The 26,895-nt window shown below is 37.9% G+C and overlaps 1 protein-coding gene across 6 annotated transcripts in view; it reads right to left on the bottom strand.

Moving 5' to 3' along the window:
• Positions 1-26,895, bottom strand: part of GRIK1 (glutamate ionotropic receptor kainate type subunit 1) — a 415,082-nt gene that overhangs the window by 156,254 nt on the left and 231,933 nt on the right. The window lies entirely within an intron of this gene.

Raw genomic sequence — 26,895 nt, 5'->3', positions numbered from 1 at the left:
TCTTTCTTTTCTTTTTTATTTTATTTTTCTTTTTAGAAACTGTTTAGTCCAAAACAAACTTGCATCTGGTAACTGGAGAAATATGTCCCTTCACTGAGCAAGTGCACCTGTGCTAGGTAGGCTCTGGTCCTAAGCATGAGGATCTCACTGCAAGTAACAGTACAAAATGTTAGTGCTTAAAGCCTCATCAGAGAATGTAGCTCTGATTTTGCTTGAGACATTGATGTTTGATAGACACAATGTAAGTGTTGCTAACTGTACAGCTCTTAAATGTTTTTTGAGAGACGTTCTAGAATTATTAATAGGTGCAGGGTCTACAGTGGAAGCTGTCTTAACCCATCTCCATTTAAGTTACTCCTTGATTGACCAATATTCCTCATTTCTTTTGAAAATACATGTTAACTGATGCTCATTGAATGCTGAATACTTGTAACTGTCAGGCTGATATATGTATTTTTTATTTTTTTTATTTTTTGAGATGGAGTCTTGCTCTGTTGCCCAGGCTGGAGGGCAGTGGTGTGATCTTGGCTCACTGCACCCTCCACCTGCCGAGTTCAAGCGATTCTCCTGCCTCAGCCACCTGAGTAGGTGGGTTACATGTGTGCGCCACCATGCCTGGCTAATTTTTATATTTTTAGTAGAGAAGGGGTTCACCATGTTGGCCAGGCTGATCTCAAACTCCTGACCTCGTGATCCACCTGCCTCCGCCTCCTAAGTGCTAGGATTACAGGCGTGATCCACTGTGCCCAGCCCAGGCTGCTATTTTTTTACCTAATCTCATGATTGAGTGATCCCTTACCAAAAGTCAGTTGTAGGTTTTTCCCAACGTGTCTATGCTAGATTGATTTACAAGTGCTCTAAGTTCTCTCTCCATTCAAAGGGGGAAAAAAAGAATATAAAAAAATCTGAAATGAAAATCACAAATATGCATCATGCACATCATTTATGTGCATTCTTTGTTAGAAAGGGAACTCCAATGGACAGACTCTAATTCAAAGAAATTACCCTGATCCTACCTCAAAAAAAAGCAATAAACAAATACACATCTATAATGTTCCTGCTGAACTGACTTTATTAAATAACTAACTACAGTGTTGGGTTGTGAAAGCTAAGATGGTTTATAGTGAATTATTTTGGCTCTTTTTGGAAATATTTCTGGCTTTTGTAGACTGATAGTATGAGGCATTCAAGTATAGATACTTTCCCCTGTCATCTGAGAAATCATAGTTGAAAACTATATGACAATACACCTACTACGGACCCACAAAAACTGAAAACTAAAAAAAGGAAAATTACATGACAGAGTTATTTGGTAATGTTAACCTTTACCTAAGGAGCCATTTAAGACCTTTATTTGAAATGAACGTAAGGAAAAATGTTGCTGTTCAAGTGAATTTGTGTTTTACTTTTGTCAGACAGCGGTAGGCAGAGACTTTGGAGTTGATTTTCAGTTTCTCTCGGAACTGTTGGTGGATGCTCAACAGTGAGGTGACAAGATGACGCAAAAGATACTTGGTCACCAGAAGGTGGACATAAGGCCGTCTTACTGCCATCATCTAGGTGACCCATACAGAGGGCTGCCTGGTGATAGGGTTTCCATGGTAATTATTAACAATGACTTGTTTACTTGTCTATCTCCTCAGCCCCACAAGGAGAGCCCACGTGTAGAGACTGTGTCTTATTCAGAATCGGCATCCTTGGGGAGACCAAGGCATCTTTAGGACGTTCAGGCTGTAGCTATTTAGGGGAAAAGTCAATCACTGGCATGGATGTGAGCACCATTAATCTGTGTGGGGTAGGCTGCTTGGAGGAAACAAATACCTGAATAGGAAACAGAAATTCTGAATTTTGAAACCTGATCTACCTGCTTCCTCTTTGAGAAGGATTTTTAAGTATCAGAAAGAAAATTGTTATGAAATAGCTCTTTTACATATGTTTAATTACACTTTATAACATTCAAGGCAGGAGGTTTTTTTCCATTTTTATAAATGAAAAAGTGAACAAGAAGATTACACATTATATCCTGCTTATTCAAAGTCACAGTTTTATCTGGGACTGACTCAGGTATCTGAATCTCCAAAAAATGTAAATGTTTTCATTTCATCAAGTTATTTCTGTTGTTCTTTGTCTCATACATGTGAGCTAATAATGTTGTCTTGCTTCCCTTGGAGAATTGCTCTATAAAGCAAATGAGAAAATATAATCAAAGTGCCCTGAAAACTCAAAAATTCCCTAGAAATAATTTTTTTTATTGTTGTACCTGGATAATGGAAATAAAAAGAGTTGGCACCAACAGGTGAACTGACTACTTGCCTCAAAATTATTCTTTTGTTATATAGTTGTCTATCACATAAAGCCGAATGAACCTGGGTTTAAAGGAATTACAAGTGTTTTCATTATGTGCTTGGGTAGTGTGTAGGTGAACTGTTTGGTCACTTTCAGAGCAATTTTTTTTTTCATTTTTTCATCAAACAGGCATTATGAATGGTGTCATTAGCTCAAGACGCCTTCACACTCTCTTTCTCCAAGAGAGGGTTGCTGATAAATGCCAAAAATCTACTGTGGTATGAGGTATATAGAAAGCTGGAGATATACCAAAAAAGTGAGATCTGACAGAAACAGGAGAAAGTTATTAATAGGAGCCAGATCATTACCTCACATGTGGGCAGACTGCTTAAGGATCAGCCACTTCCTCCCTCCTTCTCCTCCCCATAGCTTCAGATACAGCAAAACGAGATGTAGAGTCTTTAGTAAGCAGAATAAAGGGGCACACACGTTGGGGCCCTTGCATAATTTTCTCCTTCTGTCTTTCCTTCTCTCCTTCTTGTTCTCTCTTTCCCTTTCTTTTTTCCTTTCTTTTCCTTTCCTTTCCTCTTTTCTCTTTCTTTCCTTCCTTCTCTTTCTTTCTTTCTCTTTGCCTCCCTCCCTTCCTCCATTCCTCCCTTCCTCCCTTTTTACTTTTTTATATAATAACTGTGAGTGTGAGCTATCAATGAGACATCTGAAGGCTTTAAGGGTCTTTATGTTGTGAACCTCTGGCCTCATTCATTTGGAGGCCCATTGGTTTGAGATGAGAAATCCCTACCTTGTTCATCCCTCTGTTCCTCTTCCTCTCTCTGTCTCTCATTTGAGCTGAGCTGACTTCTACTCCTAACAATGCTGTGGACCACGGAAGGGTTACGAAATTGAAATAAAAATCTAGCTTAGCCTCAAGGAAGAGAGGCAAAGTTGTCCCCTCCCTTATATTTTTGAAATTTCCCAAGCCAGGGCAGTGGGTGAAGGGAGAAAGCAGGACTCTGAGAGCTCAGGATGAAGAACAAGGTTTTTCATTCTGCAATAATTCTTGAGAGAACTATTGCATGACAGATGGAACACAGGAGGGTGAGAAACTTCAAAATCGGCAGGCCTGGGTTGTCCATGTCCTCTTTCATTGCTCGTGTGTACCTGAAGCATGAGAAGTATTGTTAAACTATTTTTTGTCCTTTCTATGTCGTAGATCACTTTGAGTGAGTACAGATCACGTGCCAGTCTTTATAGACTGGAAATGGTTGGGCAGTAATCCTCTGTCTGATCATCATTAGGAAGCTTGATCAACGGTCAAGGTGCATGCTTAATATCCACCTCCCCAGCCTCTTCTCCACCTCACCCACCATTGTCCAAGCAAAGGGTCGGAAAGTGAAAGAAGTTGGACATTTTTTTTTTTTTTTGAGTAATGAGTCTGTCTTCTTATGTGAACATTTGTGCTGTTTAAAATGATAAGGGTAAAATCACACTGCTTGTAAATACCAGAATAGATAAGAATTCTGAAAAATTAATGCTTTTTTATTAATACATGTTCGTATTTAGGATTTACTCTTGAGGACCTTGTCCTGATTGATCCCACTGTACTTTTCTGGGAAGCATAGATGTTGGTACAAATAATGCTGATGCTAAACTGGTCTGTCCTTCATACTCTATGTTCCCTCACCTGAGACAAAGTGCCACATATGGTCACTAAACAAAGGGTATGAGACAATAATGCCTGTGCCTACATTCTGGAGTAGCTTTGAAACTCAGACGCAACTTGCTTTTTTAGTAAGTCACTGTTATGGACTGAATTGCATCCTCCCTCAAATTTATATGTTGCAGGCCTCACCCCTGAATCCTCAAAATGTGACTGTATTTGGAAATAGTGTCTTTAAAACAGTGACTAGGTTGCAATGAGGCGGCTAGGGTAGGCCTTAAACCACTCTGACTGGGCCTTTTAAGAAGGGAAAATCTGGACACACAGAGATATACCAGGGACTTTTGCACACAGAGGAAAGGCCATGTGAGGGCCAAGCGAGAAGGAGGCCATCTGCAAGCCATGGAGAGAGGCCTCCGGAGAAACCAAACCTGCCAACACCTCCATCTTGGACTTCCAGCCTCCAGAACTGAGAGAAATTAAGTGTCTGTTGTTTAAGCCACCCAGTCTATGGTCTTTTTTGTTTGTTTGGTTTTTTGTTTTTGTTTTTACAGCAAACCTAGCATAGACTAGTACATTTATCAGCATCTTTGTTTTTTTTTTTTTTTTTTTTTTGAGATGGAGTCTCGCACTGTCACCCAGGCTGGAGTGCAATGGCATCATCTTGGCTCACTGCAACCTCCAGCTCCTGGGTTCAAGCAATTCTCCTGCCTCAGCCTCCCTAGTAGCTGGGATTACAGGCATGCACCACCACACCTGGCTAATTTTTGTATTTTTAGTACAGAGAGGGTTGCGGCATGTTGGTCAGGCTGGTCTTGAACTCCTGACCTCAGGTAATCCGCCCGCCTTGGCCTCCCAAAGTGTTGGGATTACAGGTGTGAGCCACCGTGCTCAGCCAACATCTTCTTTTTTCCCAAGGGCTTTGAAATTGAAAATAATTTTAAAGGAACTCACATATATTCAAGTAATATTCGCTTCTAACAAGATTCTGGACTTTACAGCACAGTAATTTAAGATAAGCCAAGAGGAATTCACTTGAAATCTTGGTTTAGACAGCAGAGTTCCGTCACCACAGGAGCATTTCTGTCTGTTTTGGGTAGACTCTTGAACCAGTGAAGTGCAGCGAGGATGTAGGCAGTTGTGTTTTGTGACTACCTAAACACAGATGGAAGCCACAGCTGGCAACATCCTGTACACCCAGCAGGTGGCCTTTAAAGGGGGATGATGGGTGTAATGAAGGGTTGCCATAAAGGATTTTGGGTTGTGCCACATAATTCCATCTAGACTTACAGGAGAATTGTTCTCAATCACAACTCTACAACTGCTGGCTCAACAACATAATCATTGTAGGCAAAGGGTAACACTTAGAGAAGGCTAAGGTCAATGATGTACTATTTGTGAAGACACCCAAGGTAAACCCACCGCAATGGCTTCCAAACTTTCCCTTAATCCCACTCTATATGGAGAGAATCATAATGTCAAAGGGGTGGAATTCAGCAAACTTAATATGAAAAAAAACCATGACTGGCTCTAGGTCTTACTGATTGACTTTTTTTTTAGGTTCCAAGGATACTTCCTAATCTGCTTTTCAATCAGTTTCCATGGAACAGGGAGCTATCCGAATCAACTCAGTGTAATATGGTGGAAATCAAGCCGTTGTTATGGGTAAGAACCTTAAAGGGAGGCAATTCCACTGCTGCCTACTGATTCCATCTGTCTCTAGATGAGGCCTGTGCTGAGAGCTTAGTGAAAGTATTAAATTTACCCTCTTCTTCCCAAAAGGAATTTCAGACAATGTTTCATTGTGGCAGAGAATCCATCTCATTTAATGATGGAAAAAAACAAAAAAACCACAGGAAAATAATGGTTTTCTATCTTATTCCTCTCAAAGGAATATATTGTTCTGACTCAACTTACCTTGTAATGGTAAATAAATTCCAATGATAACCAATTCAGAAATGCAATAGAATTACAATCCACCTATATTTAGTTGTTGTTGTTGTTCTACTTCAGTTCATGGTTAAATATATCATGTCCACGATTCTACTGAATAACTCACTCATCCAGTGATTTGTTCATTTATTTCTTCATTTATTTGTAAAATGCCTAGCCAGATACTGTGTGAGGCACTGGGATGTGCCAGTGAGCAAGAGATACACATCTGACTTTTGGAGCTTTTATTTTAGAAGGGGAATTGGTCATGAACAGGAAGACAGGCATTGACATGTCAGAGTGAGAGGCGAGAAAAGTGCTTCCTGGGAGGGCAACCTTTAAGCAAAAGCCTAAAGATAATGAGAAAACCACTCTGAAGATACTGGGAGAAGAGCGTTGCAGGCAGGGGAAATATAATGTCTAAGGTAGGAGCAGCCTAATGCTATTTTTGAGGAAGAGTGAGGCTGAAGTTGGGTGAGCTGGGCTTGGACTGGTAGACGATGAGCTTAGAGAAGTGATGGGTGGATTGGAGCAGATCACAGAGGGCCTTAAGGGCCATCACAGGGCTGTGGGTTTTATTCTGGGTGAGATGGGAAACCACTGGCCATCTCTGAGCAGAGGAATGAAATGATCTGACATATTTCAAGAGAAAAAGCTGGCTTCTGTATTAAGAATAGACTGAAGGGAGGAGAAGGGCAAGAACAAAGCACAGGGAGATCTGCCCTCGGAGCTGTTGTAATAATACTATTGCAGTAAGAGTCCATTTCAATAATTCAGGTGAGAGATGATGATGGCTTTGTACAAATTAGTGGGATTGGGATGTGACAAAAAGTGGTTGAATTCTAGATAAAATCTGAAGGACTTCGGCAGGATTTGCTGATGACACATAAGTGAGAGGAAGGGAGTCGAGGATAACATCAGGCTTTTGGCTTGAAATTGCCATTGACCAAGATGAGGGATGATGCAGGAGGTACTTGACTTGGGACATGATTCTTTTGTGGTGCCTATTAGAAGTCCAAGTGAAGCCATCATCCTTAGCCAACTGATGCAGGAACAGAAAACCAAAGACCACGTGTTCTCACATATAAGTGGGAGCCAAACGATGAGAACACATGGACACACAGAGGGGAAAAACACACACTGGGGACTATTAGAGGACAAAGGGTGGGAGGAGGGAGAGGATCAAGAAAAATAACTAATGGGTACTAGGCTTAATACTTGGGTGATGAAATTAGCTGCACAGCAACCCCCCATGACACATATTTACCTATGTACAAAACTATGCACGTACCCCTGAACTTAAAATGAAAAAGTTTTTTTTTTAAAAAAGTCCAAGTGGAGAGGCCCGCTGTGAAGTTATATATATCAATCTGGATCTTATGGCAGAGAGGTTGGGCCTAGAGATAGAAATTTGGGAGTCACCACCATAAAGGTGGCATTTAAAGCCATGAGACTGAATGGCATCACCCAGGAGTAAGTGTAGATTTAAAGAGGCAGATGGGTCACTTGAGGTCAGGAGTTTGAGACCAGACTGGTCAACATGGCAAAATCCCGTCTCTATTAAAATACAAAAATTAGCCAAGCATGGTGGCGCGCACCTGTAATCTCAGCCACTCAGGAGGCTGAGGCAGGAGAATCACTTGAACTCGAGAGGCGGAGGTTGCAGTGAGCCGAGATCGTACCACTGCACTCCAGCCTGTGTGACAGAACAAGACTCCATCTCAAAAAACAAACAACAAAACAAACAAAAACAGACAGAGACTGGAGTGACGCCGCCTGAAGCCAAGGAATGACTGAAGCCACCAGAAGCTGGAGGAAGCAAATAACTGAATTTCCCCCAGAGCCTTCAGAGAAAATAAGACCCTGCCAATACCTGGATTTCAGACTTCTGGCCTCTGGGATCTGTGAGAGAGTAAATTTCTGTCGTTTTAAGCCACCGTTGGTGGTAATTTGTGATGATAGACACAGGAAATTAATGCAGTATCTCAATTGTCTTCAGAAAGTTTTCATATTGGTCACTTTTAATTACTGTATTTCTTTCCTCTTCGTGAAATGTTATTTTATTCAGTTCTTTAAATAGCAATTTTTAACTCTTTAGCATGATTTTGCAAATATGGCACATAGTTGTACCATACAACACACTGAGTTTTTATGTTTATGATATTTTCCTATTCTGAATGTGACAAGGCCAAGATACTATATGTGTTCTAACAAAGCTCGCTTGCTCCCTTAACTAACTTCTGTGTGCCTGTTGTGACAATCTGTGAGGTCACCCAGGAAGAAAGGTAAAACTGTTAGCTGACAATCAAGACATGGAAAGCGTTTGTAGTGTTGACTCCTGTTTTGCATTCCTGTGGAATAATAACCATTCCAGAAGCTATCAACAGAAAACAAGATGGCAATTTGATCTATTCCTTTGCTTATAGCTGCTCCTTAAATATACAATATTCTATTGCCTCTCTTTATTGCCACATCCATAATTCTAGTTTATTACATCATAAGCAATTTACTATAGGCCTATATTTACTGCACCTTTAATTCCAAGGCTACAGATTTAAATTCTAAGATTCCCTTAGATAAATGCTCTCTTCCTCACTCAGCTTTCCTATTTTTGTTTTATCTTTGGAGCTCAAAACATTCTTGGTAAAGATCCCATGCTAGGTGGATTTGGATGGGAAGCACGTGTTTCTTGACCTGATGGAAAGTGAACGGACAGAAGAGATTGGATTTTTACCTTTCAGAAAGTCCCAGCCAAGAACAGAGCTGTGGTTAAGGACAAGGACAGCTTCAACCAGAAACTGGCTCTAACTCAGTCTGCTATGATAAGTGTCTTCAGCTATTAGTATCCTTTGAGGAGGGAGAATGGGGTTTGATGTCACCCTTGAGACAATAACCACATCCAGGCTCACTCTTTGATGCCTTAAAGAGACTTGCATAAATTCACTAGGAATGGCCTTTGAGGAATAAGAAAATATGAAACAAATTATGGATGTACTTCAGAGGGTAGCTAGTAACAGAAAGGCCGTGGATTATGGGCAGTTTAGCAAATACGATTAGTAATTTTCCTTAATAAATTTGAGTTGCACTATAAAAACTACCCAAAGCCACAGTTACTCTTATTCCAGTGTTATTCAACACTCAGTTTAACTCATAAAACATTATTAGCCATCTATTAATATCTAAGACTATGCTAGGAGGAGTGGAAAATACAAAGATGAAAGATGCTTCGTTCCTGCCCTCAGCAGAGCTTCCAGTCTTTTGGGACACGTTGCATTACTAGTGTAGAGTACAGAAAAAGAAAGTAGGTATAGCAGTGAATTATTCTATCAATAAAGCAAAAAGCCTGCTTTTTGTCTCCTCCTATGTGGAATCTTTCCTGATTCCTCCAGCCAAAGGTGAACTCTCCCTTTCTTTTGGTAACATAAAATCTACTACATATTTCAAGGAATTTATTTTGGTGTAAAATAAGCCTACATCCTGCTCTGCCTGTTCCTTGAAGATCAGGACAGTGTTTATTGAAATGCGCCTTCTCCTTCAGAGCTAAATGCAGTGATTTGGTCATAGTATGTTGTCCCCAGTAAATGGTCCTTCAGTTGAACTTATTCTCCTCCTTGTGCCTTAACACTATGCCTCACAAAGTAGTTTGTTCTGCCAAGACAGAGGCCTTTGAGATAAGTAGGAAAGATGGAGGGTGGTTACTGAGGTCTGTAGTGAGACTGCCTGACTTTTTCCATTACTGCCTTTTTAGCAGTGATTTCTCACTCTCTCCCAACAATCACGGCCCATTGTCCCCAAGCACTTTCAAAGCTTACTTTTCATCAGGCTGCCAGCCCCTTAATATCATGGAGGTATGGCTCATCTCCCGTTCAACAGCAGATTTCAGGCAAGAACCAGGAATATTGCCAAAGAATTCATGCCAAACTTCTATTCTTATGAAAGTCTGTGATCACGTTAATGTCTCTTGAGAGCAGTTATAGTTTTAGCTTTTAACATCTTACGTATTCATGCTGAAGAGCTCATGATTCTGTTTATCTCCTTATTAATTAAATGAATGGAAAAAGACAAGTTCACAACCTGTGGTTCCAGGGAAGCTATATTATGTGTTGCGTCCCAATTTTCTAGTTTTCTTCTTCTGTATTTCTGTTGTTTCTCAACCTGAAATTTCTTGCTGAGAAGAAGATATTGCTGTTAAAGATTAGAACTGATGTTTGAAGCCAAAATAAATGGAGGTTCACATCTTCCACAGAGCAGTATCTACCGATGTGTGTGTATATATGTTGCCCATGAGATCTTATACATAGAGAGTTTAGTGGTCAAATATGCTTGGGAGGCACTGCTTCATTTCATCCTTCTTAAAAATTCACACCACACAATAACATTTGTCTCTCAGAAGTCCTGCAGCAAAGAAAACTATTTGAGTGTTTAACTCAGTATCCCCCAAATTCATTTGATGACAGGACAGTTTTCCTTGTAAACGTGACATGCAGTGGAATTGTTGTCTTAAGAAACACTTTTTGAAAAGTTTGATCCATAGATCTACTCTCTTTGGGACTGACTAAAATAATTTGCAGTCTTAAATATTGTTCTTCTGCTCATTTTAATGAAAAGTTAGACATCAGGTTCTTGATCAGAAATGAAACCTCTAATTATGACACTACTTTTTATCTAATTCATGTCAGATTTATACCATCAAATCTTACCTCATCTTTCCATTTACAAAAATACCTAAGCATTAAGATGGTCTGTATGTCTACGAAAAACAGCATCTTTGAATCAATCATATCTCACAGATATGTTGCAGGTAAGGTGCATGTCCTTGACATTTAATGTAAATATTTAAAATGCATTTGCTATATTCTTTTCTTTCTTTCTTTCTTTTTTTTTTTGTGAGACAGAGTCTTGCTCTGTCACCCAGGCTGGAGTGCCGTGGCGCAATCTCGACTCACTGCAACCTCTGGCTCCCGAGTTCAAGCGATTCTCAGTTGGTCAGTATTTTTTATTGCAAATGTTTTCTCAGTTTATTATTTAGTTCTTAATGTTGATTAGATTTTTGGGCAGAGAAATGTTTACATTTATAATTACAAATACATTAATTTTTTCCTGAAACATGAAACATTCATAGTAGTTGTTACTATTTCCGGTTCTTTCCCTTCTGAATACATGCATGGATTGTACCTAACACGGGGTTGGTTGGGGCTGTGTGACTGGCTCTGTCCCATGACTTGTGAGCAGAAGTCTCCGGTGTCACTTCCTGGCCAGAGGACTTCACTGCTAGTGAGAGAATTCCCAGACCTGTCTTCTGTTTCCATCTGCCCAGTGACTGCTCTTTCAGCCTGGGACGTTGGAGCAGAGACTGCAGCAGACTCACTACAGCCATTTCAGCAAAAATCCATCTTTTAAGCCTCTATTTTAATCCTCTTTTTAAAATTTTTTTATTTTATTTTTTTTTTTGAAGAATCATTTGTTATAGTAACAGAATCTAGCCTATGTGGGACTGTTGGAATTCAAAATTTCTCCTCTGCCCACGTAATTGATAAATTTAATTGCTATTGGATTTTTAATAAGATTTTTGTGTTTTCATAATTTAGTTCATTTAATCCATTTGAGATATCTTGATGTGTGGTATTAGAAGAAAAGCTAGTACAATCATATACTGCATATATAATTGTATACCACATGCTGTTTATAATTTTATATATATACATACACTTACACACATATGTCTATAATTTCTTACTGATCTGTTATACCACCTTTGTGACATAATAATTGTCATATAATTTAATTTCTGGACTCTTCTGTTCCATTAATCCATCTGTATAGTAGCATCACATTGTGTTAATACTAGTTCTAAAATTTGTTGGGTAAATGACGCTTTCTATAGGATCCATTTACTCTTTTTTTTTTTTTTTTTTTTTTTGAGACAGAGTCTAGCTCTGTCACCCAGGCTGGAGTGCCGTGGCACAATCTCGACTCACTGAAACCTCTGCCTCCCAGGCTCAAGCAATTCTCCTGCCTCAGCATCCCAAGTAGCTGGGATTACAGGTGCCCGCCACCATGCCCGGCTAATTTTTGTGTTTTTAGTAGAGATGGAGTTTCATCATGTTGGCCAGGCTGGTCCCGAACTCCTGACCTCAGGTAATCTTGAAAAGACTTGCTTATTCATTGGAATTTTGTTGAGAATATCATTAAACTTATAAATATATGGGGAAATATTTTTTTAAATTCCATCTTTATATCTAAGAACATGGGCACATTTATATTTATATGAAGATATTTATATTTATTAGCTTTATTTTATAGTTTTCAAAAACAAATCATACAATATTTTTTCCTAGGTATTTTGCAGGTTTTTTTCACAGCCGAGTTTGATCTTTTATATATTTTTTGTTGTTAATTTTATGTGTGTGTCTATTTACAATGGCTCACCTCACATTATGAAATACTTTAATTTCCTCTTTATTATTTTGAGTTTTCTCATAATGTAATACTCTCCAAATATTCATTATTTCTGTTTTGCTTATTGCATTGGTTAGAACTTTCAGAGTAAGAAAATGAGAATGGGTCATCTTAATTTGTTCTTAATTTAAATAGAAATGCCTGTACTATTAAACCATTACTTATGGTTTGGAAAGCAGATTGAAATAAATGCTATATTATTAATTTAATATAATATGATAAATGCAAATTAAGATAAATATTATTTATACTCATGTCTCAATATGCATTGAATTTTATTAAATATTTTTCAGAGTTCAATTTGCCCTTCTAATAAGTTATTTCATATGAATACAATTCTTTACATTAACTCATCCTGGCAATTCTGGGATAAGTTGTATTTGATCAGTAAGAGTTTTTCTTTCAATGTGCTGCTGAATGTGATTTGTTGATATTTTATGTAGCATTTTTCACTTATTAATAAATTAGATTTGTATATAAGTTTTCTAATTTTGTGTATTGGCCTTGTCAATTTTGTCATTAGGTTATCTAAGCTTAATAAAATGTAAAGGATAGTTTTCTAATGATTTTTATGTCCTGGAAAAGTATAGAAATTCCATTCAGCTTAAAAAAACTGATCAGTGTAACTGTGTAGCTCTGAATGCTTCTATCAAGAGTTCTTCGATAAAATGAAAAACATTTTTCCTTAGTTATTGATATTTTTGAGTAGACGTCGAGAATTTATTTTAGACTGTTACCAATTTCAGTGACACAATTTTAATCATTTATTTTAGACGATTATCTATTTCAATAAGATACTATTTTTAATTATTTTTCATATACCTAAATAATATTATATAACAATTATTATTGGAATTTAAATTGTTATGCTACCATTATCGTTATATTTTTCTTATTTCAACTTTTGCCTTTCCCTCCCTCCGTCCCTCCCTCCCTCCCTCCTTCTTTCCTTCCTTCCTTCCATCCTTTTCTCTCCCTCCCTCCCTCTCTCCCTCCTCCCACCAACCACCCTCCTTCCCTTTCTTCTTTTCTTCCAGCAGTTTTATCTACTTTAAAATTTAAAGAGTAACCCATCCTTGGATTGACACCTTCCTATTTTGATTTTTAATTCACTTATTTGGTTTTGATTCTTGTTTTGGGTTTCTCCTTATTTACTCATATTTAATATTTCTTGATATATTTCTAACTACTTGAATTAAATGCTTAAGCTATTATGTAGTTATTTCAGTTTTTTTAACTCAAAACTTCTTAAAACATGAGGTAGAACATCAAGCATATTCATTTTCATATTACAGGCACACATCATATAACGATTATTTTGGTCAATGATAGACTGTATATATGAAGGTTATCCTATAAGATTATAATGCCATATTTTTACTGTACCTTTTCTATATTTGGATATATAAATACTTACCATTGTGTTAGAATTGCTAAAAGTATTCAACACATAGCATACTGTACAGGTTTGTAGCCTAGGAGCAATAGGCTATACCGTATAGCCTACATGTGTAATAAGCTATGATGTTTGCATGACAAAATTGCCTAAGGATGCATTTTTCCAGAATATAGACATGACTGTATTTTTCCAGGCAATAACAAGATAAATATCTAGCATGAGGAAGCAGTAACCCCTTCCCTTAGAATGGACACCAAGTAATCTGTTTGTCTTTTTGAGAGATTAGCAGAAAATAGTATCAATGTGACTTTTATGGGTCTCTGCTTCCATGCAACCTATACTTTCTGTCATTTTAGCTGTTGAAATGTATCAATGTATTTACACTTTAAAAAAAATTGTTAAAGCATTGGGTTTGTAGATTTACTTCTCTGTGTAACTCTGGCTTATTTCACACATTTTATTGTGGCTATTTACATTCTTATTTTACAGATATTTTTAAATGCACATATTATTTCCTCATTGACTCAAAAGTTAGACATATTTTTAAACTTCAAAAGTTTAAAGATTTTGTAATTTTTTTCTAATGAAAAACAAAGTAGTTCAAGTACATTACTGAAAGTAAAAAGAAAACTTGTGAAATTTTTCTTTTTTGAAACTAAAGAAAAAAGGAGAAAAAAATCATTTAAAATTCTACTACCTAGACAGGTAATGATATCAAGATTTGGGTGTATTTTCTTCCAATCCTTTTTTGCTATGTGTATTTATAAATATGTGTGTGTATATACATATACATGTATATGTATACATACAGATATACACACACATACAGATATACACACACATACACACACACACACACACACTTATAGGTCCTGAAATCATATTGCATATAAAATGTTGTATTTTTGTGTTTTTTTCTTAATGGCATTTTCCATGTTATTTAATATTTACTCAAATATAATTTTAGTGATGTACAATATTCCACCTAAAAACACAAAAGTTTATTTAGGTGACTCTATTGCCAGACATTATATTCATTTCCATTTTTTTGCTGTAAAAATAACATTTCAATGAATAAATTCTTGTGAATAAAATGGTATTGGTACATCTCTTTGTTTCCTTAGTTCTTTTATACAAAATTATATTATGAAGAATATGTTCATTTTTAAGGATCTTATGCATATCACCTAATTGTCTTCTAGAAATATTACATCAACTTACATGCCTACCACGAGTGTATGAAAGTACACATTTCTCTAAATTTCCAAGTATTGTAAATAAAAAGAAATCAACTTCTGAGGAAAAATCTTTGCAATTGATGGCTATTTAAATCCATATTATGTTGATTATTAATGTAGATGAACGTTTTTCCACAATGACTTTATTGTATTTCATTGGATTGCTTCTTTGTTAGTTCTTAAGTCTTTGCCTTGCCCATTTTGAATATTTATATTTATCTTCTTTTGCACTTATGCATTAAGGAAAGAAACTATCTTCCAATTATAGTTGCGGATGCTTTTTGTAGTTTGTAATGTCTTGTAACTTCATTTGACCTCTTTTTCTGATCATGACACTTTTATAGTTTTATGTAATTCAATCTATCTTCTTATAGTAAAGATATTTACTCCACCACTTTTTGGAAACTTTTTTTTTTTTTTTTTGCTTCCCACTCATGCTTCTATACCATTGTTCAGATTGAGGTAAGAGTTGCCTTGTGATGCTATGTTGACAGCTGAGTGTTTCAACACGTGCTAGTGTTTCTCTTGCTGGACTTTTGTACGAGGACCAACAGTAAATTCGTCTGTCTCTCTTCAGGTACCCAAGCCATCAGACTTAAAGCTCAGCAGCTGTCAGCACACTGCCTTTCATCATACTGATTAGAGAAATAGAGGGAGCTATATCCAGTGATAAGAGTGAAGGAGATGCAGAGAACAGCAGAGATCTAAAAAAAAAATTCTTAATGGGATTCAGGTCTCTCCTTGTTATTTCTAGGGCCCAGCCACATCCTTGTCCTTGCATCTTAATATCCATATAATACGTTCTCTATTTAGTTTAAACTAATTTGATTTGGATTTTTGTTACATGCAACCATAGTTGTAATTGATATTTTATTTTTCTGTTTTTTTTCCATTCTTGTAATGCCTATAAAATTATTCCCTGCTCTAAGATCAGAGAAATATTGCCTAATATTATTTCCCACAGATTTAAAAATATTTAGTGCTGTAATGCATTTGGAATTTATCTTGAGCCATGGCATGTGGCAACAATCTTTGTTTTTTGAAATAGGTAACTGACCATAAATATATTAATAAATATGCCATAATAAAACAAACTCTAATTGTGGAATTTTAGACAAATTGAATAGTAAATCTTGATTGTGGGTTAACATACACTTCCTAAACTCTTTAAGCTTGGCTATGAAGGATGTGTGAAATTTTGAGACGGCACAAATGGAGAAAGTACATTCTAGGCAAAGCACTAGAAAAGATCTTTGAAATCTGGAACATATTGACTAATTTGGGACAGATATTTCTGGAAATGCAGCTGAACTTTTCCTCTGCCATTTTTTTTTTTGTTTTTGCTCCAGCTGTACAGTCTTTGGTGTAGCACCTCTTAATTTTTATTGCACTAATTTGTTTACATTAGTCTCCCTTGCTGAGCTGTAAGCCTGAACTGTCTTGTCTTTATAGTCTCAGCAACTGTATACTGCATAGCATATAAGAGGTGATCAATTAATGTTTATGAACTGGATGAATAAATGAGTGTGTTTCAATGGGCAAGAAGCAATGGGGAAATAGCACAGAGATTTTCCTAGAATTTTAATATGATCTAATCTGTATTTTATCAGGTTATTCTATAGTTATAATTCCATAATATATGTTTAGAGTATCTTTAACTTTTTGCTCTATTATATCTTGTGGGTTTTTTTCAGACAAGTGAGGTACAATTTCTTCTTTACACACTCTTCCCATGATTGTCTTTGGTGTATCTAAGGTTGCGTCTCTTAAGTCCAAAGTATTAACTAAGGGTAATGATGGATCTTAATATCAAATGCTATAATAAAACTAAAAAAGTGTTATTTGTGTGAATCACCCAAAAAGGATGTTAACTAGGAAAAGCAACAAGAAAAGAAATACAATGTGTATTTTCAGTGTGGAGGACATTTCTGGTTAGCAATGAGGGTTACTGACCTGGACTGAGTGGCTTTCCAGGGATGCAGGACATTTGGTGCTAAAACCTGGACAGTAGGTCACCCTGTAATCTGACCAATATGAACATCTTTGGCTTCACCAAGAGCAGGTGGATATCTGTGGGCAGGGTAGTGCCCCCTGAATGCACTGTGATAAGTTTTATTCTTTCTAAGATGCAAATCAGAGAGCACCTCAGGCAATGTCATTGCAAGGGCTGGGGAAAGGATTCCAAAACCCAGCTGTAAAATTACCTCTAGCTGTAAATACTTTTTTATAGCTTTGATTCTAATTTCCCTTGAGATTCTTTATAAATAAATCAATCTCTTTGTTCCTCAATTTTTTTAACTTACCAAATGGGGATGATAACACTAAATGAGGGCAATCAGGGTTATGATAACGCTAAATGATTGAAAGCATTTTGTAAGCATTGTGCCAATGTTCTTCCAATACCTAATCTTTCAGAATGGAATTTAGTTGATAGTTCATTATTTTTATTAGAATTCAGAGTCCAGCTCCCCATAGGATAAGCAACAGTGAATTGTAGCATGATATTGGATGAACTCTTAAATGATCTGGGGAACTGAAGATCACTGACCAATCTATCTCTCATAAATGTCCTATAGGATTGGGTTGAAGTCCTTTCCCATTGCTACATAATTCAGGGTTGTTCAGGAATGTGTGTGTGAGTTACACTGGCTCACACTATGCACCATAATTTGAGGTACAATTGCACTCAACTTCATAGCACACGGAGATTCATTAGTGACTGCCGATGGTCAGTCTGATGAGTTAGCAATTTCCCCTAGGACTATCATAATCTGCTGACGCAAGGCAGCTCAAGGTGGAAAGGGGCTTACACCCTTCTAAATGTACTAGGAGGAAAGACAGGAGGCCAGGGCTGGGACTAGGATGAGGCAAGGAGGCATTTACCTTGGATGTACAATTTAAACTTGTGCCAAAATATTTAGTAATCAAGATAAGTAATATTTTAATGTACTATTTAAAATCAAATTAATGCAAAAATATATGGGAAACAAAATATCTAAATTGTGAGCGAAGTCAGGATCCAACACCGCACTTGCACGTGGCTCACATCACTTGCCTCCCCCTAATCCTGACTCTGCCAAGAACTAGACTTAGAGAGTTAGGGCCATAGTCACATCACAGAGTAGCCTTCTCACCAATGTATCCTGGACCATCTAGAAAGTCATATTCTACTTCTATGGTGAAGTAGAAAAATTACAAATGCGGCCGGGCACAGTGGCTCACGCTTGTAATCCCAGCACTTTGGGAGGCCGAGGCAGGCGGATCACAAGGTCAGGAGATCGAGACCATGGTGAAACCCCGTCTCCACTAAAAATACAAAAAATTAGCCGGGCGTGGTGGCGGGCACCTGTAGTCCCACCTACTCGGAGAGGCTGAGGCAGGAGAATGGCGTGAACCTGGGAGGCGGAGCTTGCAGTGAGCCGAGATTGCGCCACTGCACTCCAGCCTGGGCGACAGAGCGAGACTCCGTCTCAAAAAAAAAAAAAAAAAAAAAAATTACAAATGCTTCCCAACACACCCGTTTCTACCTAAGAGTAGCTTAGGCACTAAAAATATTTCTAAAAATATAAACTGGTACTCTCTAAGTGTCAAGCACAACGTTAAGTTCTTTAAATGTAGTATTGTCTTATTATAATCCCTACAATAAATTACTTTACAAGATAGATGTTGATGTGGTTTGGCTATGTCCCCACCCATATTTCATCATGAATTGTAGTTCCCATAATCCCTATGTGTGGTGGGAGGGACCTGGTGGGAGGTAATTGAATCATGGAGGTGGTTACCCCTAAGCTGTTCTCATGATAGTGAATGAGTTCTCATGAGATCTGATGGTTTTATAAGGGACTCTTCCCCCTTTGCTCGGCACTTCTCCTTTCTGCCACCATGTGAAGAAGGACTTGTTTGCTTACCCTTCCACCATGATTGTAGGTTTCCTGAGGCCTCCCCAGTCATGCTGCACTGTGAGTCAATTAAACCTCTTTTCGTTATAAATTACCCATCTCAGGTATTTCTTCATGGCAGCATGGGAATGAATTAATACAGTAAACTTGTACTGGGACAGTGGGGTGCTGCTATAAAGATATCCAAAAATGTGGAAGCAACTTTGGAACTGGATAACAGGCAGAGACTAGAACAGTGTGGAGGGCTTAGAAAACAGCAGGAAAATGTAGGAAAGTTAGAAACTTCCTAAAGACTTAGAGGGCTCAGAGACAGAAGGATGTGGGAAAATTTGGAACTTCCTAGAGACTTGTTGAATGGCTTTGACCAAAATGCTGATAGTGATGTGGACAATGAAGTCCAGGCTGAGTTGGTCACAAGTGGAGACACGGAACTTCTTGAGAACTGGAACAAAGGTGATTCTTGCTATTCTCTAGCAAAGAGACAGCATTTTGCTCCTGCCCTAGACATCTATGGAACTTTGAACTTGAGAGAGATCATTTTGGGTATCTGGTAGAAAAAATTTCTAAGTGGCAAAGCATTCAAGAGGAAGCAGAGCATAAAAGTTTGAAAAATCTGTAGCCTGACAATGCAACAGAAAAGAAAAACTCATTTTCTGGAGAGAAATTCAAGTCCACTGCAGAAATTTGAATCAGTAATGAGGAGCTGAATGTTAATTCCCCAAGACAATGGGGAAAATGCCTCCAGGGCATACCAGAGACCTTCACAGCAGCCCCTCCCATCATAGGCCTGGAAGCCTAGGAGGGAAAAATGGTTTTGTGGTTTCCTGCTCTGTACAGCCTCAGGACATAGTGCCCTGTGTCCCAGCTGCTTCAGTTTCAGCTGTGGCTAAAAGGGGCCCAAGTACAGCTCAGGTCATCGCTTCAGAGGGTGCAAGCCCCAAGCCTTGGTGGCTTACACAGGTTGTTGAGGCTGCAGGTGCACAGATGTCAAGAATTAAGGTTTGGGAACCTTCACCTAGATTTCAGAGGATGTATGAAAATGTCTGGATATCCAGGCAGAAGTCTACTGTAGGGGTGGACCCCTCATGGAGAATCTCTGCTAGGGCAGTGTGGAAGGGAAATATAGGGTTGGAGCCCCCACACAGAGTCCCCACTGTAGCACTCCCTAGTAGAGGTGTGAGTAGGCGGCCACCATCCTCCAGACCCTAGGATGATAGATCCACCAACAGCTTGCACCATGTGCCTGGAAAAGCCACAGGCATTCAACACCAGCCATGAAAGCAGGTGGGGGGGGGGGACTGTACCCTGCAAAGCCACAGGGGCAAGCTACCCAAGGCTGTGAGAGCCCACCTTTTACATCAGCATGACCTAGATGTGCAACAAGGAGTCAAAGGAGATCATTTTGGAACTTTAAGATTTAACGACTGCCTTATTGGAGTTTGGACTTGCTTGGGGCCTGTGGCCCCTTTGTTTTGGCCAATTTCTTTCATTTGGTATATTTACCCAATTCCTACATCCCCATTGTACCTAGGAAGCAACTAACTTGCTTTTGATTTCGCAGGCTCATAGGTGGAAGGGATTTGCCTTGTTTCAGATAAGACTTTGGACTTGGACTTTTGGGTTAATGTCAGAATGAGCTAAGACTTTGGGGGACTGTTGGAAAGGCATGATCATGTTTTGAAATGTGAGAACATGAGATTTGGGAGGGGTGAAGGGCTGAATGACATGGTTTGGCTGTGTCCCCACTCAAATCTCATCTCAAACTGTAGTTCCCATAATTACCTTGTGTTGTGGGAGGGGCCCAGTGGGAGATAATTGAATTATGGGAGTGGTTACCCTATGCTGTTATCATGATAGTGAGTGAGTTCTCACAAGATCTGATGGTTTTATAACGGACATTTCCCCCTTTGCTTGGTACTTCTCCTTCCTGCCACCATGTGAAGAAGGATGTGTTTGCTGCCCCTTCCACCATAACTGTAAGTTTCCTGAGGCCTCCCGAGCCATGCTGTAAGTCAATTAAATCTCTTTTTTATAAATTACTCAGTCTTGGTTATTTCTTCATAGCAGCATGGTAATGGACTAATACAGATACTGTAAGCCTAATTTTTTAGAAGAGCAAACTGAGGCTCTGAGATGTTAAGCAGGTTTCCTTCTGTCACATAGTTGGCAAAAATAAGAGTCTGGATTGGAATTGAATCAGTATGGTTACAAAACACTTGCTTTCATTTATTATTTATCCACTTACCAAAAAAAATGGAGTAACTAAAAGCCTCATAAACACTCATATGTGTCTAAAACACAAACTCACAAACCTGGTTTTCTTGGAAAATGTATCATGAGAATGTACCAAAAGGTATGAACCAGATTTGCTGTTGCTTTACGACATTGTTAATAATGGGATGGTAAGAGACAGGATGAATCAGGGTCTCAGCTCCATTTCCAGGTTTCAACAGTGATTCAAAGAGATGTCATAGGCCTTGCATCTTGCAAGAAATATTTGCTTAAGCAATACATTTATTATTCATAGGTCAGAGCTTGGAAAGCGGCAGGTGCACAGGAGCCCTTGACAATGGCAAAGCATGATCACATGTTTACCGCCAAGACATACAGCCAAAGTGGGTGACTTGTGAGAGTCTGCTTTGAGAATAAAAGAGCTGATGTGCATAATCGGAAACCCTCTGTTATGGGGCATTCTAGTGCTCAGTGCCTTTGCACTCCTTAGCTCAGCTCTTACTGCTCAAAGACACCCTTTAGTGTTCTGCAGGGAGAAGTTGTGAAACCGTTTCTTTAAAAGTTACAATGTGCAAAAATCACAGTGACATTTCTATTGCATTTGCACTTTGCTTCAACTTCTGTTCTAGTCAAAATAGATTTGACTTTGGAGATACAGAAATGCACAGAACTCATGTACTTGAGCCAGTAGTTACAGTAGAAAGGTGTGTGTGTGTGTGTGTATATATACATCTATCTATCTATCTATCTATGGTTGGTGCAAAAGTAATTGCAGTTTTTGCCATTGAAAGTTATCTAGATAAAAGCTTTTATATATATATATATATATGTACTACTTTATATATATGCCTTTTATCTAGATGAAATTTTTTTCCTTAGTGATAGTATACTTTACAAATTTTTCTATCTTCAGCTATCACTCACCCAAGACTTGAGGAATCATTCTCTGAGTCAATTGTAAAACCAATTGATAAGGCAAGATCCTAAAACTTCTGGGATTTTCCATCAATAAAGTAACTTTTCAGCCTCAGAGAGCAGAGCTTGTTCCTTCATCTTCATCAGTTTTCACATTTCTTTGTCAAAAATATAACTTGTAAAATTAGGGCTAAATTCCTTGAGAAGAATTTAAAACATATAGGTTTCAAATATTCAACTAAGCCTCAAAGAAAGAAGAAAGCAACATGGGCTCACAGAGATGATTTTTTTTTCTCCAGCCAGCATGGTCATCATTCCCTGCCAGGCATCTCAGCTTTAAAAGCTCTGCAGCATGTCTCTATCCTCTTTGACAACAGCTTCTGTACAATATAAAAATCCCATTACGCATATTAAGCAATGAGACTCACTGTTTCCCAAGGGGATCAGTTTGAATTAAGCTTTCTAATTGAGAGATATTTCCCGAAGGACCAGTTGGCATAATTCACGTTTCAAGGCTCCTATGCAATTCGGCCCTCTCCCCTTTATTAAAGGAAAAAGACTATTTATCTTGACTCACTTACATAATACATTTCATATTTCAGAAATACAGGTTAAAAGCTAATCACGATAAAGTCATTTCTGAATTTTCCTTTCTTTCATTTTAAAAATACTTTTAAGTAGGGAAAGGATCCAAGCTGCTCAAGACTTCATTACAATTTGAACGTTCTAATTTCTAATTAGATTTCTTCTGATCGTGCTTTTACATGATGAAAGAAGAACATTATTTATCCGGATAAAAAATAAAGCCCTTGCCATGGCTCCACAATCCCTGAGTCACATGAATCACTATCGTTAGACCATCGTGTTTTTTAAAACTGTGTGCACATATTTCTCAGATTATTATTTTAGTTTATTGTTCCACTGTCTTTACAAAATATGACTTACTTTATGCTGTTTGCATCTATGAATGCATTTTCTTATTTACAAATTAGTACTAGATGTAGCCTATCAGCCTATCTCTGATTCAGAAAAATCTTGCTACCTCTAAGTGCCTGTGCCAGTTAATATATTTTGGGGTATAATATGTCCTTGGGGTATAGCCCCTCTCTACCAGGCACTAGATTTAGCTTGTTCGTTTGAAGTTAAGTGATAGAGCAACCAGTTGCATGTGTGTGTACATATGTGTGTGTGCGTGCTGCATGTGTGTATATGTGTGTGTATGTATACATCTCAATGGCATATGGAGCTCATCCAACTGAGAAAAGACTGAAACTCCCAAGCAGCATCTGGAATAGCTGGCCGGCTCATGGAGCTTCGGTTTACAGCAGTCACCTCTTCTACTTTCCCTGCTGGAACACTCTTACTCAGCTTCAATCACCTTCAGGAGAGATTCCTGAGTGCTTCCTAAATGTACACACATGCTCCCCAGAAATGTTGTTACAATTCACACCCCAATAACATTACAAGGTTTCCATCCTTCTTATGAAGCTATGCACCTTTATTTTACACAAGCAGATAAAACTGAAAGAGTTCAGGAAATGTCACCACAAACAGCCTCCTTTGATAGATACTCCAAAAGGAATGCAATGGTCTAGAATCCTCTCCCTGAGAATCTCATTAACCGGGTAAGATTAAACTCCTATCATAGGAGAGGAGACTGAAGGTTGACTCTACTCCAGACAGACTTTGTCTAAGGCTATCACCTATTCTTCTGAGGGCTCATTCCTTTTTCCCCAAAACCATTTACTCTCCCCCTAAGTTGCCTACATCCCCCTCCCCTCTCCCCTAGGAAGAGGGTACATAAGCTGCTAGAGCTCAGTGTTACTGAGCACTCACTTTTCTTTCCTGTGGCGTCCTTGAGCATGTAAAAACTTGCATATCTTTTTTCCTGTTGATGTGCCTGTCGTCAGTTTGTTTCATAGACTCAGTTATTGAACCCTCTGAGGACAGACAGAAGGTTTTCCCTTTTCTACGTAACTTTACAGACATTTATTAGATAACCACATGATAAAAGTCAAAGCTTTGGGGAACATTGTGGATGAAAAGGGCAGAGAAAGACTGCAGTGAGAGACCAACCGCTTTCTCTTAAAAGTTCACAGCACGTTACACCCACAGTGGTGCAGGGCTGTAGGGGGGAGATCTGTAAATCCTCCTTTCATGAAAAGGGCCTTAGGAAGCTGAATCGACAATGGGCAAAATGAAAAAAAAATGCAAGTGACTAAAAAGAAATCAATGGACAATAGAAAGAGAATGAATGAGAGTAGCAGGAGAATGCATACGAAAAAAAATAAAGGAAGAAGAGGTAGGAAATAGGCAGATATTATGTCCCCCAAGTTTAAAATGTACAAGCAAACAAAAAACTACCTTAGAAGCAGGGTGTCCCAGGATCAAAAGCCTGTAAAATCTCTGACTGCAATGAGAAAGAAACTCTACTTATTGAAGTCTAGAAAAACTATACAATGTTTTAGTCTTGGTTTGGTGCCCCTTCCATCTACCCTTCAATAGTCTCTCCTGCATCTCGTTACCGCTAAATGTCCATGCCTTCCTCCTGAACTACTCTTGTTCAATTCCAAGGAATGCAATAGACAAAGCTCAGGATTGCATGACACTGATGGGTACAAGGCATTTGGAGAAAGACTTTTTCCACAATAAAATTATTAACAATGTATTTCCTGTCGATGAAAGGAAGAAAATTCTTATTTCCTAAGCAACTTGGGTTTCTCATAAGGCCCTTTGAAAATTAGGTCTTATTAAAATAAATGTGTGACCTTGGAAGAGCTTGAGTATGCTTACCTCTGTCATAATAACATACCCTGAGATATGCTGCCTTCCCTGTGGTCCTCACTGATAATGGATGCTCTAATTAGAAGAAGGACATTGATCAAGGCAGAGATGACTCACAGCAGATTTGTGGTCACTTTCTTCTAAACAACAGCCTGGTTGGAGGGTATTACCATAAAAACTAAAAAATTTTAAAAAGCACTTTGGGAGACAGAGACGGGCGGATCACGAGGTCTGGAGATGGAGACCATCCTGGCTAACACGATGAAACCCCATTTCTACTAAAAATACAAAAAATTAGCCAGGTGTGGTGGTGAGCGCCTGTAGTCTCAGCTACTCGGGAGGCTGAGGCAGGAGAATGGTGTGAACCGGGGAGGCAGAGCTTGCAGTGAGCTGAGATCAATACAATTTACAACAGCCTGGGTGACTGACTGAACATCTTTTACAAAAAAAAAAAAAAAAAAAGTTAAAAAAAAATAAAATAAAACCTCCCAAACTAATACTTTGATTTTCTTTTTTAGCCATTGTAAACTAAGATTAGGTGGTAGTTGAAAGATTTAAAAAATGAAAATACATGCTGTAACATATATTATATATAAATTATATGGAGAATCAGAAAACAAAAATATTATTAGTTTCCTATCCATTTCCCACCAATCTATTCTGCTATTTGCTATTGTGTTCTTTCCTATGCTACAATCACATAAGAAGACAAAGCAAAGAGACTGAATTGAAATTTAAGAAACTAAAATCAAGATTCTATGTCTTAAAAAAGTTTAGAAATATATTGAATAAAATGTTCGTGGCAGTTAATTTTAGGAAATTTGATCATAGAAGATTTGTAATTTATTACTTATGACATCTCAATTTTAAGTGTTCTTCAAGTAACACTTATTACTGGATAAAAAGGTATTGAAAAATATTTGGGTCCAACACAGTAGCTGACATACCGGTAATCCCAGCACTTTGGGAGGCCAAGAGGACTGACTTGAGCCCAGGAGTTCAAGACCAGCCTGGGCAACATAGGGAGACCCTGTTTCTACCAAAAAGAATTATTAGTAGCTAAAATTTATAGTTTGGAAATGCTCTCCTTTAAATGAAGAAATAGATAAATTCTAATTCATTTCTTTAATTTAAAATTTGAGAATGACATTTTCCAGTAAATAATTAAAAGTATTAGCTATTGGAATTTAATTCTCATTATAAAGGCATCTGGAATTGAATCTTAACTGTTATAATTATTACAACTATTTTTAAAAGCACATTTTTATCATTCAAGTTTTCATCATGCTTTACAGATTTAGTAAGCTATTGGGCTATATTTACCTTCCGAGTAGTTTTAGAGTAATTGTTCCCAAATTTCTCTCATGAGAGGAATCACAGAACATGAGGGAAAGGAGAGCTTATTGAAACAAATAGATAAACAGATTGTCAGGATTTCCAAGTGAAGCAGTTAGAAATTTGCTTTGTCTTGTTTTAATACACTTCCAGTTGATTCATATCAGAGATATTGGGAAACCTATTTTAGAGTGCAATTTTTCTAATACTAGGCAATTTTCTAAGTGTAGTCACAATTAATGCATATGGAACAATGGACCAGCCTTTAGGAATCTTCCTGGTGATGAATAATGGAGTTATTGCATTCCTGAAGTACAGGAGTACACTTTTACTCATTCCTTTTTTTTTTTTTTTTGGAACTCCAATATTGTTTTTACTCTATCTATACTTTCTAAAGCTAACACAAGCAGCTCTAAGCAAAGAAACTAACTGCCCTTTCTTTCTTAGTATTATTCCTGATTTCACTGAGGTGTAAATTCAAGCAAATATGAGAAAAACACAGTTGATCCATAGGTCTTATCCTGCACTTTCCATTCATGAATCAATGTAATCAACAAGAATATTAGCCCAGGAATATTATGCCTAATTGGTTTGAAATGTTGTGCCCTCTTTCAAAGATGTACATATATAATTTTTATAAGATCCACTTGGGCTATGTATATGTAGCAGAAGACAGCTTTAACATGAATACAACCACAACCACAACTACAAAATCGATCCTCATGGCCAAGTAATTAACCAGATAATTCCTTTAGTGTG

The sequence above is a fragment of the Hylobates moloch genome, unplaced genomic scaffold (genome assembly GCF_009828535.3).
Source record: "Hylobates moloch isolate HMO894 unplaced genomic scaffold, HMol_V3 SCAFFOLD_14, whole genome shotgun sequence".
Lineage (NCBI taxonomy): Eukaryota > Metazoa > Chordata > Mammalia > Primates > Hylobatidae > Hylobates > Hylobates moloch.
The sequence above is the reverse complement of the archived record's forward strand: the minus strand, read 5'-3'. Positions and strand labels throughout refer to the sequence as shown.